Source organism: Macaca fascicularis, chromosome 1 (assembly GCF_037993035.2).
Source record: "Macaca fascicularis isolate 582-1 chromosome 1, T2T-MFA8v1.1".
Taxonomy (NCBI): Eukaryota; Metazoa; Chordata; class Mammalia; order Primates; family Cercopithecidae; genus Macaca; species Macaca fascicularis.
This window is the reverse complement of record NC_088375.1, coordinates 141,677,740-141,703,988: the sequence shown is the minus strand read 5'-3', so window position 1 is coordinate 141,703,988 and position 26,249 is coordinate 141,677,740. Positions and strand designations below refer to the sequence as shown.

The window sequence follows — 26,249 nt, the reverse complement described above, 5'->3', positions numbered from 1 at the left end:
CCCGGCGACAGAGCAAGACTCCGTCTCAAAAAAAAAAAAAAAAAGGGAAGGAAATTCTGACATACTACGACATGAACAAACCTTGAGGACATTACACAAAGTGAAAAACACCAGCCATAAAATGACAAATATTGTGATTCCACTTTTATGAGATAGTCAAATCCACAGAGAAAGAAAGTAAAATGGTGGTTGCCATGGGAAGAGGAAATAGGGAGTTATTGACTAATGGCCACAGAGTTTGCCTGGAAAGATGAAAAAATTCTAGAGATGATGGTGATGATGGTTGTACAACAATATGAATATACTTAATTATAAACTTAAAATGGTTAAAACTGTAAATTTTGTTATGAATACTTTATCACAATGAAATCTGGGGGAAAAAACTACTCCTTTCATTCTTGACATTAGTAATTTGTGTCTTCTCTCTTTTGTTCTTGGTTACCTTGGCTAGAGATCTGTCACTTTCACTGACCTTTTAAAAGAAACAGTTTTTCTTTCATTACTTTTGTAATTATTTTCCTGTTTTCTATTTCACTGATTTCTAATAATTTTTATTATTTGTTTTATCCTGCTTGCTTTAGGTTTATATTGCTCTTCTATCTCTAGTTCCCTAAAGTAGAAGCTTAATCACTGATTTTTAAATCTTTTTTCTACTATGTGATTCAATATAAATCAAACTCTAAGCATTGCTTTTGCCGCTTTTCATTTTCCTTTAGTTCAAAATATTTTTACTTTGTCTTGAGACTTCAACTCGTGTTATTTAGAAGTGTTTTTTTTAATTCCCAAGTATTTTCAGATTTTCCAAGTATCTTTCTAACTATACAACACAAGTTGTATAGATAATTGTTAGTGATCTCTAACCTAATTCCACCATGGTCTGAGAATACAAGTTAAGATGTGTTTTATATCCCAGAATGTGGTTCATCTTGGTGTAGGTTCCATATGACTTTGAGAAGAATGTGTTTTTTGCTGTTGTTGGATGAAGCAGTCTATATATATCAATTAAATCCAGTTGATAAATGGTGCTATTCAGCTATAGCCTAACTGATTTTCTGTCTGCCACACTATGTATTACTGAGAGGTGTTGAGGCATCCAACTATAGTAATGAATTTGTCTGTTACTCCTTACATTGCTATTGGTTGTTGCCTCGCAGACGATTTCGTCTTCTTGGAGAACGGACCCATTTATCATTATGTAATGCCTGTCTTTATCCCTGATAATTCTCCTTCTTCTCAAGTTTGCTTTGTCTGAAATTAATATAGTTACGCCAAGTATCTTTATATTAGTCAAAAATAAATAATTAAGTAAAACAGCTACACACATACACGCACACATACAGGACAGCGAACTTGAAGACAATGGTGGTTTCTAGAGTGGCTCTGTTTTTGGAGAAGGGGCATTTCTCTTACATTCTTGAAAATACAACTTTGTGTTTAAAAGGATGTTTGCATTTTGAGATGCTTTATAGAGGAAGAGTTTTTCTAAACTATGTAGTAAATCACATTATTAAAAGCTTTGAAGTCCCAAAGTAAAATTTTTTTATTACAGAAATTCTCAGATATTATTATACACTGTCAAAAGTAGAAGGTAAAGGAATTTACTTTCCAAACTTGACTAGTCAGGAATCGTTTCTCTCTCTTTTTTTTTTTTGAGACAGGCTGGAGCACAGTGGTGCAATCATGGCTTACTGCAGTCTCAACCTCCCGAGCTTCAGCAATCCTCCCACCTCAGCTTCCCAAGTACCTGGGACCACAGGCACACAACTACCAGGCCTGGCCTTTTTTTTTTTTTTTTTTTTTTTTTGGTAGAGACAGAGTTTCACCAAGTTGCCCAGGCTGGTCTCAAACTCCTGGGGCTCAAGCGATCCACCTGCCTTGGCCTCTGAAAGTGCTGGTATTACAGGCGTGGGCCACCGCACCCAGCCTTTTTCACTCTTTACTGCAAAACAAATTCTGAGAAATGCTGCTCAGTTGCCAACAGTACTCATTCTTTAAGGTGTTTGTGTGCTCTGTGTCACATTTCTCTTCACTTCTATGGTACTTCTTGTTTATATTAAACATTGTGACATTCATTAATAATGATAATAATATTCACTGAGTACTTTGAGGAAAATACATTGTTATCACCTAATTTAATCTCCACAGTGCTATATGTGCCATATTATGCTTATATTATTATATTATTAACCATTAGATGTACTACTGCCTCTCAGTACCTTAAGAAAGAAAAATAGGTCAGGTACAGTGGTTCATGCCTATAATCCCAACACTCTGGGAGGCAGGAGGATCACTTGAGATCAAAAATTCAAGACCAGCCTGGGCAACATAATGAGACCTCATCTCTACAAAAAAAAATTAGCTGGTTGTGATGGCACAGACCATAGTAGTGGCACTTGTGAGGCTGAGGTGGAGGATCGCTTGAGCCCAGGAGCATGAAGCTGCAGTGAGCTATGATTATGCCACTGCACTCTAGCCTGGGTGACAGAATGAGAGCCTGTCTCAAAAATAAAACAAAAACATTATTTCATATATATTCCTGTAGGTCAGAGAGACCATTCAATACTTTTCATGAATCTTCTTGATGACTTGAAAACAAAATTGGTGAATAGTGTTAAATTAAACTTGACCTAACGATAGCTATGTACTTGAGTCCTTACATAACAAAGAGCAACCTAACTTAGTTGGTAAACTAACTGAAAGCCTAAATTGGGTGTACAGTATACTTATGTAATAAATAGCTAAGTCTCAATCAATCATAGCAACCGAGCTTTAGGCAGCCAACATTCAACTCATGTTCTAATAAAGCAAATGCCAAGCTGTAACCAAAAGAGCTGTCTCTTTACCGCGCTTCTGTTTTCTGTCCATAAATGCTGCTTGACCACACTGCAGGCCAGAGTTCTCTGAACTTGTTCTGCTCCTGAAGGCTGTCCGAGTTGTGAATCGTTCTTTGCTCAATTAAACTCTGTTAAATTTAATGTGTCTAAGGTCTTTCCTTTTTACCAGTATTCAACACTTTCTCAATGACTTTTGATTAATTTTGATTGTTAAATAGCACATTTCAGTGAAGGTATCTCCTATTCAAAATTCCCTTTGCAGCTATACACACTAAAAATAACTTTTAAAATATTATACTGGCTGGGCACAGTGGCTCACGCCTGAAATCCCAGCACTTTGGGAGGCCGAGGTGGGTGCATCACTTGAGGTCAGGAGCTGGAGATCGGTCTGGCCAACATGGTGAAACCCTGTCTCTACTAAAAATACAAAAATTAGCCGGGTGTAGTGGTGCACGCCTGTAGTCTCAGCTACTTGGGAGGCTAAGGTGGGAGGATCACTTGAGCCCAGGAGGCGGAGGCTGCAGTGAGCCAAGACTGCATCACTGCACTCCAGCCTCGGCAACAGAGCTAGACTCCATCTCAAAAAACAAACAAAAAAAAAAACAGAAAGTATTATACTCATTCGCCAAAGAAAAAAAAGTTAACATATAAATTAGTCTGATGGCTATTAAAATAGTCCCTTCTGGTAAATTGCTGTTGGATATAGAAAAGTGTAAATGGGTGAGGCACAGTGGCCCCTGCCCGTAATCCCACTACTTTGGGAGGCCAAGGCAGAAGGACTGTTTGTGTCCAGCAGTTCAAGATCAGCCTGGGCAACAGAGTGAGATGCTGTCTCCATGAAAAATTAAAAAGAAAATTAGCCAGGCATGATGGCATATGTCTGTGATCCCAGCTACTTGGGATGCTGAGGCGGGAGGATCACTTGAGCCTGAGAGGTCAAGGCTGCAGTGAACTGTGATCATGCCACTGCTCTCTAGCCTGGGCAACAGAGCAAGACTCTGTCTCAAAAAAAAAGTGTTTTTAAAAAAAAGTATAAGTGGGTAAAACAACCATATATTATTACCCGATACAAGTAATGGGGGCAAAACTATAGAATAATTTTTACGACACATTTGTAACGGTCTGTATTTTCCAAAGATGGCCTATATAGTCCGCAGGTTCCACATCCGCAGGTTCTGAACCAACCACGCATCAAAAATATTCAAAATAATACAATTAAAAGTAATACAGATTTTTAAAAACAGTACTGTATAACAACTACTTACACAGCATTTACATTGTATTAGGTATCAATAAGTAATCTAGAAATGATTTTAAAGTATACAGGAAGATGTGTGTATGTTATACACAAATACTGCACTATTTTATATATAGGACTTAAGCATCCATGGTAGTATGAGGGCAGTGATCTTGGAACCAATCTCCTGCAGATGCAGCAAGAAAACTAATTGTTATCTTAGTTTCCTAGTACTGCTGTTACAAAGTACCCCAAACTGGGTGGCTTAAACAACAGAAATAAGCCGGGTATGGTGGCTCACGCCTGTAATCCCAGCGCTTTGGGAGGCCAAGGCAGGTGGATCACTTGAGATCAGGAGTTTCAGACTAGCCTGGCCAACATGACAAAACTCCATCTCTACCAAAAATACAAAAATTAGCTGGGCATGATGGTGGGCGCCTGTAGTCCCAGCTACTCGGGAGGCTGAGACAGGAGAACTGCTTGAATCCGGGAGGCGGAGGTTGCAGTGAGCCGAGATCACGCCACTGCACTCCAGCCTGGGCGACAGAGCCAGACTCCATCTCACAAAAAAAAAACAAACCAGAAATGTATTGTCTCACAGTTCTGGAGGCTAGAAGTCCAAAATCAAGTTGTCAGAAGGGTCATTCTCCCGCTAAAACCTGTAGGGAGAATGTTCCCTTGCCTCTTCTTCGCTTTGGGTGGTTTGCCAGCAATGACCAACATTTCTTGGTTTGTAGTTGCAGCACTTTTAGCACTTGGATCTTGGCCTCCATGATTACGTGACATTCTCCCCTCCGGTGACTGTGTCTTCCCTAATTATATTTGCAACAACCTGTTTCCAAATAAAGTCACATTCTGAGGTGCTAGGGTACTGTGATAGCTGGACTTCAACATATCTTTTTGAAGGACACAATCCAATCCATAACATGGCCATATTTCCTATTCCACGTCTTCCCACAGAGTGGTGAAGTCCACATCCCCTCCCCTTGAATCCAAGCAAAGCTGGTTGACTGCTTCAATCAAAAGTGGGCACCAAAAGTGATTACTAAGCTTAACTCTTGGAATCTGGCTACTATGCTTTCAAGAAGCCCAAACTAGCCCACACAGAGACCACATGGAGAGTACAGGCATTCTCACTAACAGTCCAGCTGAGGTCCCAGCCTCAACCACCAGGCACAAATATAAATATACCCCCAACTGATTTTAGGCCCTAAATGAAGAGTCAACCCCAGCCTGTAAGTCTTCCCAGCTGAGACCAAAGACATGAAGCAGAGACAAGTCCTCTTCATAATCCTCTGTCTAAATTCCTGACCCACAGAATGTAAGCACATACTAAAATGATTATTTGAAGCCATTAAGTTTCATAGTGGTTTGTTACACAGCTACAGTAACTGAAACAGTATCACACTATCCCACAAAACAAAATTAAAATATTTAACAGTCTTTGAAATAAAACCAGGAAACTAAAAGTATAGAGTATCAGTAAAGACAGCATACCAGACTTATTTTTATTTTTGAGGAGACAGAAGATTCAAATAATTGAAGAAAAAAACATCTTTTCATTTGTCTATAGTGTGCTATGAGTAGGTACAAGGACACTAAGAAAATATAAATAAATATTGGCAAGGCACAGTGGCTCACACTTGTAATTCCAGCACTTTGGGAGGCCAACGCAGGTGGATCTCCTGAGGTCGAGAGTTAGAGACCAGCCTGACTAACATGAAGACACCCTATTACTACTAAAAATACAAAAATTAGCTGGGCATGGTGGTGCATATGTGTAATCCCAGCTACTCAGGAGGCTGAGGCAGGAGAATCACTTGAACCCGGGAGGCAGAGGTTGCAGTGAGCCGAGATCGTGCCATCACACTCTAGCCTGGGCAACAAAAGTGAAACTCTGTCCCAAAAAAAAGAAAAAAAGAAAATCCTATTAATGCTCTGGAGGCCTGAGAATAACATTTAATTAGGGTAGGAAAACTTACTGATTTGTGGCTCAGAGTCACGATGCATATAAACCCTGAATAAAAAATTAAACCACATCATTACTTTTTCACTGCTATTAAAACAGTATTTTGATTAGCATGCTAAGGCAATGCTGAGATACATGATCTCCAATTTAGCCTTTTAATATGTAGACTATGTCCATGAAATCAGAATCTTGTTTTTTTAGGTAATATAGGAAACAAGTTGAAGATCTTATTGTAAATATTCATATCTTCACTGACTAAAATAAAGCAGAAACATTTCAGTAAAGATACTGAGATGAGATTGGGTCAATGTCACAGCAGTTCCTAATTAAATTTACATTTTAGAAAATTAGATCACAGCCATAAAAACGAATGAAGTACTTACAGATTCTACAACATGAATTAATCTTGAAAATATTGTGTTAAAGTGAAAGAAGTCAGTGACAAAAGACCACATATTACGATTCCATTTATATGAAATGTACAGAGTAGCATATTTATAAACAGAAAGTAGATTACCAGTTGCTTGGGGCTGGGGAGGATAGAAGGATGGGGGGCAATAACTAAAGGGTACAGGGTATCTTTTCAAGGTGATGAAATTGTTCTAAAATTGACTATGATGATGGTTGCGCATATCCATGAACATACTAAAAACCACTGAATCATACCCTTTAAATGGGCACATTGTCTGCAGCGTGTGAACTATATATCTAGAAAGCTGTTTTTAAAAATTTGTCAGCTGGGCGCAGTAGCTCACGCCTGTAAACCCAGCATTTTGGGAGGCCAAGGCGGGTGGGTCACCTGAGGTCAGGAGTTCAACACCAGCTTGGCCAAAATGGTGAAACCCTGTCTCTACTAAAAATACAAAAAAATTAACCAGGCGTCGTGGCATGGGCCTGTAGTCTCAGCTACTCAGGAGGCTGAGACAAGAGAATCACTTGAACCTGGAAGGTGGAGGTTGCAGCAGTGAGCCGAGATCCACTGCACTCCAGCCTGGGCAACAAAGCAAGACTGTCTATAAAAAAAAAAAATTGTCATACAAATTTGTCCATAAAGTAACAAAAAGCACAGTATGATGCAAGCAATGCTTGATGACCCTATTCCTCTCTAATCAAGACTCTAGTATATTCCAATCTTCATTTCTTTTTCCAACTTTCTTCACCATGTGGCTCTTTAGACATTCCCAAGTGGCTTCAACTTAATAAAGCAGAAGTGATCTAATATTAAGTTCCTCATTTCCTTCTAAATCCACTTCAAGACATCTTATAGTTTAATGTATCTTAATAGCAAACTTATAGGAACAGCACAGAAGACAGACAACATTAAAAACTACACTTGCATGTAGGACAACTCAGAAAAGCATCATGAATGGATGGAATCTACTGAATGATAAAAATGCTACAAACACCATTTAGTTGCCATCAATAAGAAATTTACTTGTTTTAAAAAAAATCCAGGCCAGGTGCAGTGGCTCACGCCTGAAATCCCAACACTTTGGGAGGCCAAGATAGGTGGATCACCCAAGGTCAGAAGTTCAAGACCAGTGTGGCCAACATGGCGAAACCCCATTTCTACTATAAATACAAAAATTAGCTGGCCTGGTGGCACGCCCCTGTAGTCCCAGCTACTCAGGAGGCTGAGGCAGGAGAATAGCTTGAACCTGGGAGGCGGAGGTTGCAGAGAGCCGAGATCGCGCCACTGCACTCCAGCCTGGGTGACAGAGTGAGATTCCACCTCAAAAAAAAAAAAAAATCCAAATGCTGGCATTATCCAGAAAATTTTAACAGGTTGATTTATAATTGTCATAAAGTTGAACTGCTGAAATTTAACATCAACTCGGATTAATGCTTTACACCGCCACATTTATATTAAAAATTCACACAAAGGCCAGGCACAGTGGCATGCACCTACAGTTCATCCCAGCTTCTCGACGGGCTGAGGTAGGAGAATCACTTGAACCCAAGAGATTGAGATTGCAGTATGATATGATGGTGCCACTGCACTCCAGCCTCAGCAGCAGAGCAAGACTGTCCCTAAAAAGAAATTCACACACAAATGAAAATGGAAAAACTGCCCATACCTGATTTCTGATCCTACTTTTTCCATTCACAATCATATACTTAGGAACCTTTTGACCTCATGAGGAAAAAAAAAAAAAAAAAATCTAACATTCAGAACTACTAAGAAGAAGAAGAAGAGAATTTTTGTTTTTCATTGAAATGTTTTCCACCATGGTAGTTTGTTTTTTTGTTTTGTTTTGTTTTGTTTTTTGACAAGGTCTCGCTCTGTCACCCAGGCTGGAGTGCAATGGCATGATCTCAGCTCATAGCAAACTCCACCTCCCAGACTCAAGTGACCCTCCTGTCTCACCTCCCAAGTAGCTGGGACTATAGGTGTGCACCACCACACCCGGCTAATTTCTGTATTTTTAGTAGAGACGGGGTTTCGCCATGTTGACCAGGCTGGTCTTAAGCTCCTGGGCTCAAGTGATCCACCCACTGGGGCCTCCCAGAGTGCTGGGATTACAGGTGTGAGCCACTACGCCCAGCCCAGATGAGGCATGCTAGTGAAATATCTTGGCATAATTGTTACACATTTGGCATGGAGAGCACACAGGGTGGTGTCTTCAAAAAGGACAACCAGATAGGCCTCACTTGCCTCCTGCAAAGCACCAATAGCTGCATTCTGGAAGCACAGGTCTGTTGTGAAGTCTTGAGCAATTTCTCACACCAGACGCCGGAAGGGAAATTTGTAAATTAGAAGTTCAATGGATCTGATAATATCTAATTTCATGGAGTGCCACAGTACCAGGACTGTAATGATGAGGCTTCTTCACTCCTCCAGTAGAGGGCACACTCTTGCAAGCAGCTTCTGTAGCCGGTTGCTTCCTGGATGTTTTATCACTGGTGCATCTGCTGGCAGTAAGCTTTGTACCAGCCATGGTATAGAGCTCTCCTTACTTAACCTCCTTCTCCTTCAGCTGGAGCTCCTAATTTTTAACTTCTTAAAAGGCAACCATTCTACAATATGAACAAATAAGCCTGGGCATTCAGAAGCTTTTAATATGGATACTCTAATACATCTTTAATAACATATACAAAGTTCAGTTTCATCTACTATTTAACTTTCCAAAAGGAGAGACTGCCTTGAATACCTCTATATCCCCAGTATCAAAGATCTTGTCTATCATAAACCAGATGCTCAATAAATGTCTCTGTGGAATAAAGGGTAATTTCTACATATATATATAGTATATATAAATATATATACCTAGTTAAGCAGGAGAGTACTAATTACTGAATATGAGTATTCACTTAATTAGCCAAATCATGCTAACTTCAGACAGGGAAAAACTCCCTCCCCATTTAGAGCACAGAAAGTGTTATAAAATAATGTACTTTGTCAAGCATTTGAAGAGTCACTAAAAGGTAGATCCAACCTTATCATACATAATCTACATCCTGCTAAAAGTGGGCCCACAGCCTCAGATTTCCAAATATCCATACTAATTCATGTTCACATAACTGTTCTCTAAGTCTCTTAAAATACTCAATCAAGCCACCAAAGTTGACACAGATGAAAATAAGCTCACCATTCAAAAATATAACTCACACAAGAGACAAAACACAATAAATGACAGCTGAGCATAGAATTAGACCCACAAGCACTTCAACTATTGGAATTCTCAAATACAGAATATATAACTAACTCTAAAATGCCCAAAGCAATAAAAGAATTATTTAAATGAGCAAGGAATAGGATACAAAGATCGTGCAAATTTTTGAAGTATCCAAATGGAACTTACAGAAATAAAAAATTTAATAAATGAAATAGGAAAAAAAGGGAGGTGAGATGTGGGGAAGACAGAGGGGTAGAGAATTAAACAGGCATAAACAGAAAATGAACAAGAAGAGCTGAAGACATTAACTCAGAAGGCAGCACACATACAAAGCAATACTCAAGAGATTTATTTTAATATAAAACCAAATAAAAAATGGTATTTGGTTTACCAAACTAAGTCGTCTTTCATATAACAAGATAATGAAATAATTTAATACATGAAAACATAAAAATAAATCAAAAATCAAAACTAAAACTAACACTTTCACGAACACACTGAAAAACACCACCATCATCACACTACACTATGCTCTTTAGACATTTTAGGGGTCACAAACTCCTTTGAGAAATTCATGCACATATGAACAAACTTTTGCAAATAATTTTTGAACATTCCTATCATCCCCAGATCCAGAAGAAGAATTCCTGACCCTCCTTTGGCTATAATAAATGTCTACCCCATTGCCTTTTTCCCTTACTTTTAATTTTTACCACTTATATGAGGCCTACGACCAGAAAAAAAAAAAGTAATATTTTATCTGTTAACTTCTTCCTGTGAAAAAGGTCAATTAGTTATTTCCCCATCATCCATATCATCAACCTTGCCCACCATAACATACAAACACTTCATACATTCTATCATCCCTATGTAATTAAAACATGTTTTTGGTTACACCAATATTCAGTGTATGCATTAACATGACTATGTAACTTCAGTCACAGTTGTTCTATGAGGTATGCTCTGATTACTTTTACTTTTACTTTCTTTTTTACCTTCCCTGGAGTTAATAAATGTCTTAATTGTTTAGCTTTATTCGTACTTATAAATTCACCCCAATTCATCCAATTATATAAATCTCAACATATTCAAGCATATCACATGTGCTATCAATTTTATATTTTTGTACAAGTCCTTTCTGCAACCTTCTGACTTGCTCCATTCTGGACTAGCTGCTCTACACGTGGTACACAACTGTGATCCCAGGTATTCCTTTCAACTCTCTTGGGTTGGATCATTTGTTTCCTAAACCCTATGTCTTCCCTTTGCTCAAAATACTTTTATTTTGGTGGAGTACCTCCTCTATTACCTTCCTGAAAGGGGTTGCATGAGAGGTGAGTTTGAGACACTGCATATGTGAAAATGCTTTTTCTACTGTTACACTTGAAAGGACTGCACTATAAACTCTTAGATTACAAATTATTTTCCCAATCGGGCACAGTGGCTCACATCTGTAATCTCGGCACTTTGCGAAGCCAAGGTGGGTGGATCATCTGAGCTCAGGGGTTCAAAACTAGCCTGGGCAACATGGTGAAACCCCATCTCTACTAAAACTACAAAAAATTAGCTGGGCGTTGTGGCGCATGCCTATAATCACAACTACTTGGGAGGCTGAGGCAGGAGAGTTGCTTGAACCCAGGAGGCAGAGGTGGCAGTGAGCCGAGATCACGCCACTGCACTCGAGCCTGGGCGACAGAGACAGACCCTGTTTTAAAAAAAATAATAATTTTCCCTTATACTTTTTAAGATATTGCCCTCTATTGTCTTTTTGCTTCTAGTATTCTTGTTGAAGTGCCTGAAACAACTCTAATTTTATTAACAAACTTATTTTTCCTTTACCTCTGGGAACTTCTCTATCTTCTCCTTAGCCCCTTATTTGTGAAAATTCAGTAAAATGTCTTTTTTTTTTTTTTTTTAATACGGAATCTTGCTCTGTTGCCCAGGCTGTAATACAGTGGCGCAATCTCAGCTCACTGCAGCCTCTGCCTCCTGGATTGAAGCAATTCTCCTGCCTCAGCCTCCTGAGTACCTGGAATTACAGGCAGGTGCCACCATGCCTGGCTAATTTTTGTATTTTTAGTAGAGACAGGGTTTCACCATGTTGGCCAGGCTGGTCTCAAACTCCTGGCCTGAAGTGATCTGCCCGCCTCAGCCTCCCAAAGTGCTGGGATTACAGACGTGAGCCACTGCACCCAGCCTAATGAAATGTCTTAATACAGATCTTTTTTTCACCTGTTGTGCTTAGCGCTCCAATGGGCCCTTTTAATTTAGAAAAGGACGCATCAGAGCGCTAAACACAACAGGTTGTTCAGTTCTGGGAACTCTTCCTTTTTTGTGGGGAGCAGGGAGTCGACCTGCACGTGCTGAGGGACCGCGGTGTTGCACAGCCCTGTTTTCCTAATTTCTTTTATGACATCCTCCTCCATAGTTTCTTTCTTAAACTCCTGTCTCCTTGCCAGTCAGCTCACAATAAAGCCCTTTTTCTTTTCTCAAAAGCCGGTGCCATAGTATTGGGTTCTATGAGCATCCAGCAGTGAACCCACTGCTTAGTAACACCAGTATCACTCATTTAATAAGAATTTATTTGGAATCTACTCTAAAAGAACACTTTATTGGGTGCTAAAAGTATCGTCATAAACAAAATAGACATGCTCCTTTCCCTCACAGAGCTAGTTAAGAAGTCAAATCGTGCCGGGCGCGGTGGCACAAGCCTGTAATCGCAGCACTTTGGGAGGCCGAGACGGGCGGATCACGAGGTCAGGAGATCGAGACCATCCTGGCTAACACGGTAAAACCCCGTCTCTACTAAAAACATACAAAAAACTAGCCGGGCGTGGTGGCGGACACCTGTAGTCCCAGCTACTCCGGAGGCTGAGGCAGGAGAATGGCGTAAACCCGGGAGGTGGAGCTTGCAGTGAGCTGAGATCCGGCCACTGCACTCCAGCCTGGGCGACAGAGCAAGACTCCGTTTAAAAAAAAAAAAAAAAAAAAAAGAAGTCAAATCGTGAACAAATAAATGCAGAGAAGGATACATGACATGAGGGCAAAACACTAAATAACTTAATTTGATAGGGTGGAGGACTGCCTTTCTGAGGAGGCAACGTTTAAGATAAGATCTCTGAAATGAGCAGGAGGAAGCCAGATAGACAAAGAGCCAGGCAAAAAATAAAAATAAAAAGAAGGAAAATATACAAAGGCCCTGAAGAACTGAACATTTTGATGGGTTAAAAAGCACTCTCATCCAGTCGACATGGCTCAGGCCTGTGATCTCAGCACCTTGGAAGGCCGAGGCAGGAGGATCACTTGGGCCAGGGGTTCAAGACTAGCCTGGGCAACACAGTGAGACTTCATCTCAATCAATCAACCAACCAATCAATCAGTCATCAACCAATCAACCAATCAATCAATCAATAGAAAAGCACTCTCTAATAGAAATAAAAGGCAAGCCACAAATGCAAGCCATATCCGTTATTTAAGATTTTCTAGTAGCTATATTTTAAAAAGTAAAAAAAAGTAAAACAAATGAAATTAGATTTTTTAACCCAATATACTCAAAACGTTATTTCAATAGATAAGGAATATGAAGAAATTATTAGTGTAATATTTTACATTCTTTCTTTAATACTAAGTCTGAAATTCAGTATGAATTTTACATGTACACCATATCTCAAGTCAGACTAGTCACAGTTCAAGAGCTCACTCATCACATATAGTTAGGGGCCTCCCTATTAAACAACACAGGTTACAAGAACTAAAAAGTACCAAATGTGTGACTCAAAATTATACCTAATTTTGGAATCTAATTTTGGAATATATTTTCTGAACATAATTAGGTATAATTCTCTGTAGTAACACTGTCTCTCCATAATCTATAAATAAAAATAATCCACTAGGATATAGTTAAGTACTGTCTCTTGCTACATATACCAGCAAATCCTAAACTGACAGGACTTTAGGTCTTTGACATTCTTCCATATTTTGAAAAAGAAAAAGAAAGAAATTTAGCTTCAGTTAGTATGCCTAGGAGGAAGTCTGAAATAAAAAGTCGTCTACAGAAAAGACTGTATCCTAACCCAAGCCCCAGAGAACAATAGTGAAGTAAAAGCCACATGCCATAACTTCAAAATCAATGCCATACTCCCATAGCCAGGGTAGCATTAGTAGCTGAGAGGCTTACTTTTACTACTATTCAGAAGAAACAATGTGGTCTTTACATGCTATCCAACAATGACTCATGATTCAAACATCAGCCTATCTCAGCTTTAGGGATTTAATATCCCTTCTAAATTTTTTACCTCCACAAGAACACTATTAATTTCACTCAACAAGTACTTACTAAACATAGGTATAAGGCTAGGCATTGAGTGGGAAAATAAGTAAGATATAGGGCTCCTGTCCTGTCTTCAAATTGCTCACTCGTAATGAAGTATGGGGAGGCAAACATGGAAACAATTACAAGTCTCTTTCTCTCATCCATTACTACCAAACCTAGTAGCTTAATATATTAAATATTTATTATCTCACAGTTTCTGTACGTCAGAAACTGGAGTACAGTTTAGCTGGGCAATTCTGGCTCATGGTCTCTCATGAGCTTGCAGACAAGATCTTGGCTAGTGCTGCTGTCATCTGAAGGCTTGACTGGGGCTGGAAGAGCTGCTTCAAAGATGGTTTCCTCATATGTTTATTGGCAAAAGGCCTCATTTTCTCACCATGTGGAGCTGAGTATAAGACTGAGTATAAGACTGCTGAGTATCCTCACCATGTGGCAACTGGCTTCCCCCAGAACAAGAAAGCAAGATAGAAAATCCTCACATGACTTAGCTTCATAAGTCACTCTGACGTTTTTGCAATATTCAATTGGTTACACAAGTCAGCCCTATTCAATGTGGGAAGAAAGTGCATAAGAGTATAAATATAAGGAGGTGGAGACCATTGACAGCCATCCTGGAGGCTAATGACCTCATGTGACATATTATGTTCAACACACAAAGTTGAGCAAAAATGAAAATGTAAAAGGGCATGTTTATATGATATACTGTTTATAAACATACATATAAGTATAATGTTATATCTTAAAGAAGATGGGGACTATATTTACAAGTATATTTGTAATGTTTGTTTCTTACGGTGGGTGATATGAACATAGGTTTTTTTTTTTTTTTGCATCTGAAATATTCATTATAAAAAACTGATGCTTTGGGCCAGCTGTAGTGGCTCACACCTGTAATCCTAGCACTTTGAGAGGCTGAGGTGGGTGGATCACTAGAGGTCAGGAGTTCGAGACCAACCTGGCCAACATGTTGAAACCCCGTCTCCACTAAAAAATACAAAAATTTGCCGGACATGGGTGGCACACACCTGTAGTCCCAGCTATTCAGGAGGCTGAAGCAGGAGAATCACTTGAATCCAGGAGGCGGATATTGCAGTGAGCCCAGATCACACCACTGCACTCCAGCCTGGGCGACAGAGCAAGATTCCATCATAAAAACAAAACAAACAAACCAAAAAACCCAAAAACAAAAAACGGATGCTTTGTCTAAAGGAAATTAGTATTTTTAAAGACATTATTGCCGAATACATTCATTAATACAGCTGTTCAGAACAACTATTTGGAAGTATCCATGATATATGCCCATGGGCTGATTCAGAAATCTGTCCCAATAAAATACTCAAATAAGCAAGGATCTACATACTGAAATTAATCACAGAATTAATCACAGTCCTTTAACAATGGGGGGAGCTCAGCCAGAGCTGAGACTGGCGCTTCGCAGCTGGCTGTCTGCAGCACCAGCAGGGCCGACACCAAGAGGACTGAGGCTGTGAGGGCTGTGGGGCGGGACTGTAGTTGTCGCGTCTGGCTGCATGCACCTCAGGGTCCCAGGGAGCTGGAAAGGCAGTGATGGCGAGGAGAGCTGGCCACCAATATTCACCGAGCACTTGCTACGAAGAGCTGAAGTTGCCCTCCTAAAGAGGCCAATCCCCTCAACTGAGTCTCAGCCAGTATTTTGCTGACGACTGCCATTGTGAGTGATCACGTCACACTCTGCCTTTCTATTCCAGCATCTTGCTATTTACTAGAACTATTTATGGATTGCTATGACATCTGTATCTAGCAGCTGTATTTAGCTGCAGTTTCCTATCTGCTTCTAGTAAGTAAATTTGAAGAAAAAGAAGATAGTGTGCCTAAGCTGGAACAGCTCAACAGTTGTATGACTAATATGAATGTAGTAATAACAAAACAAAATTTGCTACATGTGTAACTATATTATTAGAAACCTATCAGTGGAATGGACCTCTGCCTTCCAACAGCTGCCCATTTCACTGAATTTGCTCTCTCTGAAGTAGTACACAAAACAGATCTTCATGATGGCTGGCCAACAATTTGCCTGGAAAAGGTTAAACACCACATAGCCAAATGTGCAGATTTCCTGGAAGTACTGTTGCAAAATTACCCCTTTCTAAATTACGCACTTTCTTCAGTAGCTGCTACATGTATGGGCTTCTTCGAGGATTATACTTCATCTTTCTCCAACATGGCCTACAAGACTACATCACTACATCATCTTACTGCTTACTCCTGGGATTTCTTAGTGCCGTGTACTGAACAGCTATTGACTGCTCATGATAATGATATGAAAGAAGCAAAGAGAGGACAAGCAGGACCTCAACTGGCACAACTAAGTGTGTTCTAGACAGTCTCCTAGCCCTCGCAGCCAGTTCACTTTCAGCAACCTCAGCATGTCAGTCACATAGACCTCACCGCTGTATCGCCATCCTACATCAACCAAACTGTCAGCAGATGGTATCTACCATGTACACCTCATCTTACAAGCTACAGACATGTCCTCCTGGCTTCCAAACTAGTGTTCAGGGCCTTGGGCACATGCGGACTGGTATTGGGATGTCCCTCACTGGCAACTGCAGCAGAAGTTAAGCCCTGTCTGAATGTTTCTTATAAGCAGAGCTTTCACACAAATGAACATTACCCTTGTATTACTCCATGCTTTTGAAAGGTGATTATGTGTAAGGTTAATAACTGACCCAGACTGCCTTGTGACTTGAAGCTCTGGGTAAGCTTTTTGTAAACTTCCATTCAAAAGTAAAGAGATCCAAATTACATCAGAACTCTTCAGGTACCAGCACCAGGAAGACTGAGTATCTCTTTCAATACACCACGAATGCCTGGGAGGACTAAACAAACACTATGACGGTGTGTGTGTCAAATTCAGTTACAAAAAATCCCTGTATGACAAAAATGCTCAAGTCCTGGCTAATAGTACAAATATTTGAAAAATATTCAATAAACAGAAAATTTGGACAGAGTCCAATTTGCCATTTTGGCATTTGACCTATGGGAGATTCTGGGCCTAACATTGGCTTATAAGTCAAAAACGTTTATCTTGGGCTTGCCAAACAGTCTTTTATGATGTAAAGTTAAAGGATTAATTTTTGAAGAGGTTTCTTTTATTCTTCAGTTTTGAGTTTTATCTTTGTTCTACAGATGAAATTTTGAGTAAAGTCATGAATTCCTATGCTATACCAATCTGTACAATTAAAAAAATTTAGATTATTCTACATAACTTCCTATTATAAATAGTATAGGTATATGGATTTATGTACTAAAATTAAGGCTGGAGTAGATCTCTTATTTTTAAAAAGAAAAAAAAAAAAAATCAGGCCAGGTATGGTGGCTCACACTTGTAATCCAGCACTTCGGGAGGCCAAGGTAGGTGGATCACTTGAGGCCAGGAGTTTCAGACAAGCTTGGCCAACATGACAAAACCCCGTCTCTACTAAAAATACAAAAATTAGCTGGGCATGGTGGCGCACACCTGTAATCCCAGCTACTCAGCAGGCTGAGGCACAAGAATCACTTGAACCCAGGAGGCAGAGTTGCAGTGAGCTGAGACTGAGCCACTGCAAAATCCAGCCCGGGCCAAAGAGCAAGCGAGACTCTGTCTTAAAAAAATAAATAAATAAATAAAAATAAAGAATTATTTATAATAAGAAAAAACTGGTAATAACCACAATGTTCATCAATCAGAAAATAAGCAAATAAATTATGACACTACCATACAACAGAATGTAATGAAGCCATTAAAAACAACATAGTTCCCAATTTGATGGAGCCAATCAAATATAGGTAAACAATATGATATACATACAATATAATACCATTTTTTGATAGGCTATCAATCTATTAACAGCTACCTCAAGATAGTGAGAATGTAGCAAGGGAAATAAAAACAGAGAAAGAAAACTTTCCTACTTTAGTGACTTTTGTATTTAAAATTTTTTAGTATCATGTAAGCCTTTTGTAATTTTGTTTTAAAAAGTTGGTTAAGGCTGGCCAGGCGCGGTGGCTCATGCCTGTAATCCCAGCACTTTAGGAGGCCAAGGCGGGAAGATCACAAGGTCAGGAGATCGAGACCATCCTGTCTAACACAGTGAAACCCTGCCTCTACTGAAAAAAAATATACAAAACATTAGCCCGGTGTGGTGGCAGGCGCCTGTAGTCCTAGCTACTCAGGAGGCTGAGGCAGGTGAATGGCGAACCTAGGAGGCAGAGCTTGCAGTGAGTGGATATTGTGCCACTGCACTCCAGCCTGGGCGACAAAGCAAGACTCCATCTCAAAAAAAAAAAAGTTGGTTAAGGCTGGGCACGGTGGCTCATACTTGTAATCCTAGCACTTTGGGAGGCCAAAGCAGGTGGATTGTTTGAGCCCAGGAGTTCAAGACCAGCTTGGGCAACATGGCAAAACCCCATCTCTACAAAAAATACAAAAATTAGCCGGGCATAGTGGCGCACACCTGTGGTCCCAGCTACTCAGGAGCCTGAGGCAAGACGACTGATTGAATCTATGAGGTCAGAGGCTGCAGTGAGCCATTATTCAGCCACTGCACTCCAGCCTGGGTGACAGGGCAAGACCCTGTCTCACTAAATAAATAAATAGACAAACAAATAAATAAAATTAAAAATCTGGCTAAGACAACAATCAGGCAGACCATATGCAAAATGTTAATGCAACAAAAAGTGAAAACAGAACTCAAATTACATATATATTCAAATTAGATCAAAGATATAGGCAGAGACATGAAGAAAATACATCAAAATTAAAATAAAGATTATGTCAGAATATGAAATTTGGGGTCAGAGAGAGTCCTTTCTCTTTTTTCTAATTATCTCCAATGTGGTTATATAAAACTTATAATGAAAGAATGAGATCCACACATCAAAAAAAAGGTGAAAGATGATCTAGAAAAAAAAAAAAGACACTAGACAGTAGCCTAAAGAAGATAAATACTATCTAATGTAGTTTTGTTTTTAAAGTAATTCTTGGCTGGGTGCGGTGGCTCACACCTGTAATTCCAACACTTTGGGAGGCCCAAGCAGGCAGATCGCCTGAACTCAGGTGTTAGAGACCAGCCTGGGCAACGCGGTGAAACCCCATCTCTACCGAAAATACAAAAACTTAGCCGGGTGTGGTGGCACGCATCTGTGGTCCCAGATACTTAGGAGGAAGAACTGCTTGAGCTTAGGGGGCAAAGGTTACAGTGAGCCGAGATCACGCCACTGTACTCCAGCCTGAGCAACAGTGAGATCCCATCTCATAAAGAAAAAAAAAGTTGGCCGGGCGCGGTGGCTCAAGCCTGTAATCCCAGCACTTTGGGAGGCCGAGACGGGCGGATCACGAGGTCAGGAGATCGAGACCATCCTGGGTAACACAGTGAAACCCCGTCTCTACTAAAAATACAAAAACTTAGCCGGGCGAGGTGGCAGGCGCCTGTAGTCCCAGCTACTCGGGAGGCTGAGGCAGGAGAATGGCGTGAACCTGGGAGGCGGAGCTTGCAGTGAGCTGAGATCCGGCCATTGCACTCCAGCCTGGGTGACAGAGCGAGACTCCGTCTCAAAAAAAAAAAAAAAAAAAGAAAAAAAAAGTAATTCTTATGTGTAAATGTTTTCATTATAAGTGATCCATATTTATGGAAAAAAAAGAAAACCAAGAAGAAAATTTAATGGTCCACAAACTCACCACTCACATAATCAGTGCTTTTTTTTGAAAAAATGATGGAGCATGATTAATATACAGAGAGACACCTAAGCCTCACTCAGAAGTAAAACTGTGAACTAGCTACAAGTCGTTAAGGGTTTCAAACAGACTTTTTTTTAAAGTATATTTATAGTAAAACATATAAAATTTGCCATTCTCATTATTTTTAAATGTATGGTTCATGGCATTTAAAACATTCACAATCTTGTGCAACCATGAGCATTATTTCCAAAACTTTTTCATCATCCCAAACAGAAATACTATATCCATTTCCCTTTCTTGCATCCTTGGGTAACCTCTAATTTACTTTCTGACTCTATGAATTTGCCTATTCTATATATATATGTTACAGGTGGGATCATACTTGTATGATTATATGTAAAACTAGCCTTTTCTGTCTGGCTTATTTTACTCAGCATAATGTTTTCAAGGTTCATCCATGTTGTAGCATGTATCAGAACCTCATTCCTTTTTGTGGCTAAATAATATTCACATTCATACATATACAGACACCGCCCACATACATTCTGTCTATGAATTCATCTCTATGCTGAGGGACATTTGGGTTATTTCCACCTTTTGACTCTTGGGAATAATGCTGCTATAAACACGAGCATACAAGTACCAAACTGAGTTTTAATAGTTTGCTCTGGCTAAACTATAAAGAAAACACAAGTAACAGAAACTGCCAAAAGCAATTACCACAATAAAATTCAATGTAAGACATTAACTTTGTGATTTTTAATATTATTTATACTTATTTTTCCAAATTTTCTTAAATATGTATTATTTTGCATAAATGAGGGGAAATTAATTTTTGTAGAGACCTTTGCCATGACAAGAAAAATATGTTCTAATCTGAAAAGATATAAAGTAAGGAAATAAAAGGGAGAGAGCAACACAATGCTGAAGATATCAGGAGATCATTACTGAGGTCAGGATTGCAGGTTAGTAGCACAGCTGAGAAGGGAGCTGACTTGGAGCCTAAAAGCATCTTTTTTTCTTTTTTCTTGTTCTGAATAAGAGAGGGTACTAGTCTTCTCTCCATAATGACGAGCACAGCAGCCAGTATACACTAAACAACAAAAGTTGGCTGAAAGAAGCTGGGCACAGTGGCTCATACCTGTAATCCCAGCACCTTGGGAGGCTGAGGCGGGAGGATCACTTGAGGTCAGGAGTTTGAGACCAGCCTGGTCAACATGGTGAAACCCTGTCTCTACTAAAAATATAAAAAAATTAGCTGGGTGTGGTGGCACACACCTGTAATCCCAGCTTCTTGAGACACTGAGGCAGGAGAATTGCTTGAAATCAGGAGGTAGAGGTTGCAATGACCCAAGATCACGCCACAGCACTCCAGCTTGGGTGACAGAGTGAGACTCCATCTCAAAAAACAAACAAACAAAAAAAAAGGGTGGCATAAAGAATTAATGAATAGGCCGGGTGCAGTGGCTCACACCTGTAATCCCAGCACGTTGGGAGGCTGAGGCGGGCGGATCACAAGGTCAAGAGATCGAAACCATCCTGGCTAAGACGGTGAAACCCCGTCTCTACTAAAAACACACAAAAAATTAGCCGGGCGTGGTCGCGGGCACCTGTAGTCCCAGCTACTCGGAAGGCTGAGGCAGGAGAATGGCATGAACCCGGGAGGCAGAGGTTGCAGTGAGCCGAGATTGCGCCACTGCACTCCAGGCTGGGCAACAGAGCGAGACTCTGTCTCAAAAAAAAAAAAAAGAATTAATGAATAGATAAGCTCTATTCATTTAAAAAACATGACATAAGCTCTACCACCTATGTCATATTTTTTAAATTATTCATATTTTCATTCTCAAATTGACTATTACAAGTACCTCATGTTTCAAAGTAAGTTTTATAGAAACCATAAACTCAGGGAAATTAGCAGGTAGGTGAATGACAGGTAATTATGTCTCAGGGATCATTATTTAAACTGCAACTTTGCTTAAACAAAACTACAAACCAGAATGTGCAGACTTATAGCATGATATTTTTTTAGTGGGTATTTGTCTAAGTATGTGTAACACCAAATGTATCCAGAGTTCTTTTCTTATTTGCTTCTAAAATAAACAGCAATATATCAAATTGAGAAGCACATCCTAAAATGTTTGCTCAAATTTCAAAATGCTGTATCAATGCAAATATAAAAGGTCATTAATTTGTATCTGTATACATCGTTATGTCTCCCACCTCAAGGAGTTTTCAAGGAGTTAGAAACTCTGAGCCCATAAAAAACCTGATATACAACTGAATTAGTACATGGAAAGTTAAAAATAAAATTTACACCAGTTCCAGTAAAAATTTTTTTAGGAGATGGTGTCTTGCTACATTGCCCAGGTTGGTCTCAAACTCCTGGGCTCTAGTAATGCTCCCGCCTCAGTCTCCCAAGTAGCTTGGACTACAGATGTGTGCTACAACACATGGCTTAGTTCCAGTAAGATTTAAGGTTGGTACAAATATCTTATTACAGTAGGATTTAAGACTAGTACAAATGTAATATCTACCTTCAATCTTTTAACAGGTTATAAGAATTGTTGTTCCAATTCTGTAAATGGGAATAAACACCCATGTAATGTCTTACGTAAGTATTATCAAAATACTTGATATTAAAATGGAATGTAAGTTTTAAAACATATCCAAAAAGAAGAATTTCAAGTTATGTCTTTCACTTATTTAAGCTAACAACTATCAAAGAGAGATGGAAGCTACAAAGATACACAAAGTACTGGCTTCAGAAGAAATAAAAAAACAGAAGAGTAGGAATTACAGAGAAAGGGAAAAAAGAGGAAATAATAGTAACACGACAGACAATTATCTTTTCTTAGATGTCTATATGGCATGTTTCTCCAAGTTAAGATTATCTGTAGGCATATAACATATTTCTTTCTCTCTCTGATCCTTCCTTACAGCTAACTTTCAGGAAAACAAAACATGTACACAATGATACATCACTGCTGCTGCTACCACCATCATTTACTATATGCTTTACTACATGCCAGGGACTGTGACAAGACTTTAGATTCATTATCTTATTTAATCCTCACCATAACCCTGAGATAGATTTTACTGAAGCTTATAGAGGTTAAACAACTTACCCAAGATCCCTTAGCTAATTAATAAATGATAGAGCCAAGATACTAAACATTCAGCCCTAAATGTTCTGACAACTATAAATCACTGCTAAGAAGGTAAGCTAAAACTAACTGTAGAACATAAAAGTCAAAACACAGCATATCAGAATATGTCATGACCCTGAGGATTTTACTGCCTGCCAAAAACTAATCTATTACCTATTTAAGAAATTCTATTAACTAAAATATTAAAGCAGAAATTATATTTGAAAATGAAGTTGTCAACATGAAAATTCCTAACTTATCTGAAAACAGCCTATTATAGACTATACTTAATCATTTTCTGCTACATCAATGTAGTAATACCAGTATTTTTTAAAAGGTCTCAGAGTGGGAGGGTGGGAGGCAGGTAAGGAAGGAGAAGTTACTTACTGGGTACAATATACACTATCCGGGTGATGGCTACGCTAAAAGTCCAGACCTCACCACTACACAACATAACCATGTAACGAAAACTGCACTTGTACCCCTAAATCTGTAAAAACAAAAAAAAAGGGCTGTGCATGGTGGCTCACACCTGTAATCCCAGCACCTTGAGAGGCCAAGGCAGGAGGATCGATCCCTTGAGTCGAGGAGTTCGAGACCAGCCTGGGCAACATAGGAAGACCTTGTCTCTACAAATACATTAAAAATTAGCCAGGTGTAGTGGCACATGCCTGTGGTCCCAGCTACTCAAGAAGCTGAGGTGGGAGGACTGCTTGAGCCTGGGAGGTCTGCTTGAGCCTGGGAGGTCAAGATTGCAGTGAGCCATGATCACACCACTGCACTTGGCCTGAGCAGCAGAGTGAGACTTTGTCTCAAATAAATAAATATATATACATATACTAAAAATGTTTAAAGGTCTCAAGAATATCAACAAAAATTTTTATAATTTTTGTATTAAATATAAACCCTATAAACCCAAACAGAAACTTTCCTGACTTTAAAATTAACATTTTGAGGCAGGCACGGTGGCTCACACCTGTAATCCTAGTGCTTTCAGAGGCCAAATTAGCTGGGCATGGTGGTGTGTGCCTGTAGTTCCAGCTACTTGGGAGGCTAATGCAGGAGGATCACTGGCACCCTGGAGTTTGACGCTGCAATGAGCTATGATCATGCCACTACACTCTGGCCTAGGTGAAAGAACAAGACTCTGTCTTTAAAAATAAATTAATTAATTTAATTTAATTAACATTTGGAGCTGGGCATGGTGGCTCACACCTGTAATCCCAGCACTTTGGGAGGCCCAGGAGTGAGAATCACTTGAGACCAGGAGTTTGAGGCTGTAGTGAGCTATGATTGTGACACTCCACTCCAGCCTGGGTGACAGAGGGAGTCTCTTAAAAAATGAATAAATAGAATTTAAATGAAAGGAAACCTCTTCATAAACTATAAGCAACAGTTTCTAAAGAAAAAGAAAGGAAGAAGAGAAAATGAGAGAAAATCAATAGAGAAAAAGCATCAAATGGCTACCACATCATAATTACATGCCTATATCAGAGGCAAATGGAAATTTTCAAAGGGTAAGAGAAACACTAAACTAATTGGTTTAGTGTTTCTCTAAAGTTGGTTACAGGACTTAAGTATAAAAAACAAATCTAAATATAAAATGTCAGGTTTGTGGTTAATTTTTTATACTTAATGCTCTAGTAGTATGAGTTTGTGTTTTAGTTGGAAATTTATATTTATATTCACTGTTAGAGAACTTTACTAAACAGTACCACATGCACTGCTCTCCAGCTAAATAAAACCCCCTAAATCAGCTAAACAGCTCAGAAATATCTTGAGCTACATACAAAGTTACCACATATACCTACACTCATTTTTGCAACAGTTCAAAACATCTGAGTACTGCTGATATTTCTGTGTTATCTGATCAAGGCATTTCACATGAATAAATGAAGTATTACTCAGTTTTAGCATTTTCAATGTTTGTTAATCTAGGAATATTTAAAATGATAGTAGACCACAGGTGTGGCAAGAAGTCTTTCCATAATTCCATTTCTACTCTAAGACAGAACACATTTTTAAACTTCCTCTCCCTGGTCCTTACATGTAAGGAAAAATACCAGCCACACCCTTAGATTCAATAAAACCAGAGTTAGCAGCTGGTGATACTGATTACCAAACTTATTTTAAGATATCCAAAACTGTACGAGATAGAGCATGCAATTACCCTGAAAAATTAGCATTTATTTGGCATCTGAAACCTTCTGAATTATACAAGTGTAACTTCACTCAAAAATAATTAATGAAATACTTTAACCAGCCATTTAATCTACTACCTAACATTACGTCCAGTACATTCATTGCTAGATTATACTTATTTCTTATGAAGAAATAATGATCTTAAAACTATAAATAACAAATTACAATTTATTTGTTACAAATAACAAAAATTTCCATGGTCTGTGAATCTGAAGTAAGTTTCCTACATGCTAAAAAATTATGTCTTATTTAATGTTATATGCTTTGGTAAACACAATCTATAGAAGAATTATACAAACCCAGGACCTCTTCTGCTACTAGGCCAACCTAAATCATCCAATGAACAGAATAATTAATATTTTTAAGCACATACATCAGTTTTATGAGGTGGACAATATAATCCTCCATATTACCATAAGAAAACTGTCATATAGGCAATTTTGGTAATATATTTAACAATCTGGTAATTCAACAAAACTGAAATCAATTTTGCTACTAGATATTCCTTATATATATATCTTCAATTTCATTTGAGGTTTCTGCATTTTTTTCCTTTTTTTTTTTAAAATAGAGATGGGGTCTCACCACGTTGCCCAGGCTGGTCTTGAACTCCTGGGCTCAAGTGATCCTCCCGCCTCAGTCTCTCAAAGTGCTAGGATTACAGGTGTGAGCCACTGTGGCTGGCTGCTTTATGCATTTCGCTTTCCTTTAATATTATAATCACAAAATTAATACAGCTGCTATTTATACTGATGACCAAAACATATAGCAAGTACTGTTCTAGGCACTATATGCTATTATTTCCACTCCTCATGACCAACTTTACACAGTAAATATCAAGACACATATTTTTCAGATAAAAAAAAAAAAAAAAAAAAAGACCCAGAAAGTTTATAAACAACAAAGACATGAAACAAAACCCATGTTCTACTATGCCATGCCACTTTATTTCCCAGGCACCAATTCTTTTTACAATCAAATTATTTTCAACACAGAATTTTGCTAGATTCCCTACCAAACCTAAAGTTGCCTTCCTTCATAGAGAAGGAATTATTACATGAACCATTTTGCTGTATTAGCAAATTACTGATTTCCCCATAAATCCTTTTGTGTTAAAACTCGGGGAAAAGGGCGGGGCACAGTGGCTCATGCCTGTAATCCTAACACTTCGGGAGGCCAAGGCAGGAGGGTCGCTTCAGACCACAAGTTC

The 26,249-nt window shown here is 39.0% G+C and overlaps 1 protein-coding gene and 1 pseudogene across 14 annotated transcripts in view; one reads left to right on the top strand and one right to left on the bottom strand.

The window, feature by feature from the left end:
* Positions 1-26,249, bottom strand: part of EVI5 (ecotropic viral integration site 5) — a 271,149-nt gene that overhangs the window by 224,820 nt on the left and 20,080 nt on the right. The gene's annotated exons all lie outside the window — the stretch shown is intronic.
* On the top strand, positions 15,388-16,667 carry LOC102132227 (cyclin-J pseudogene; annotated as a pseudogene).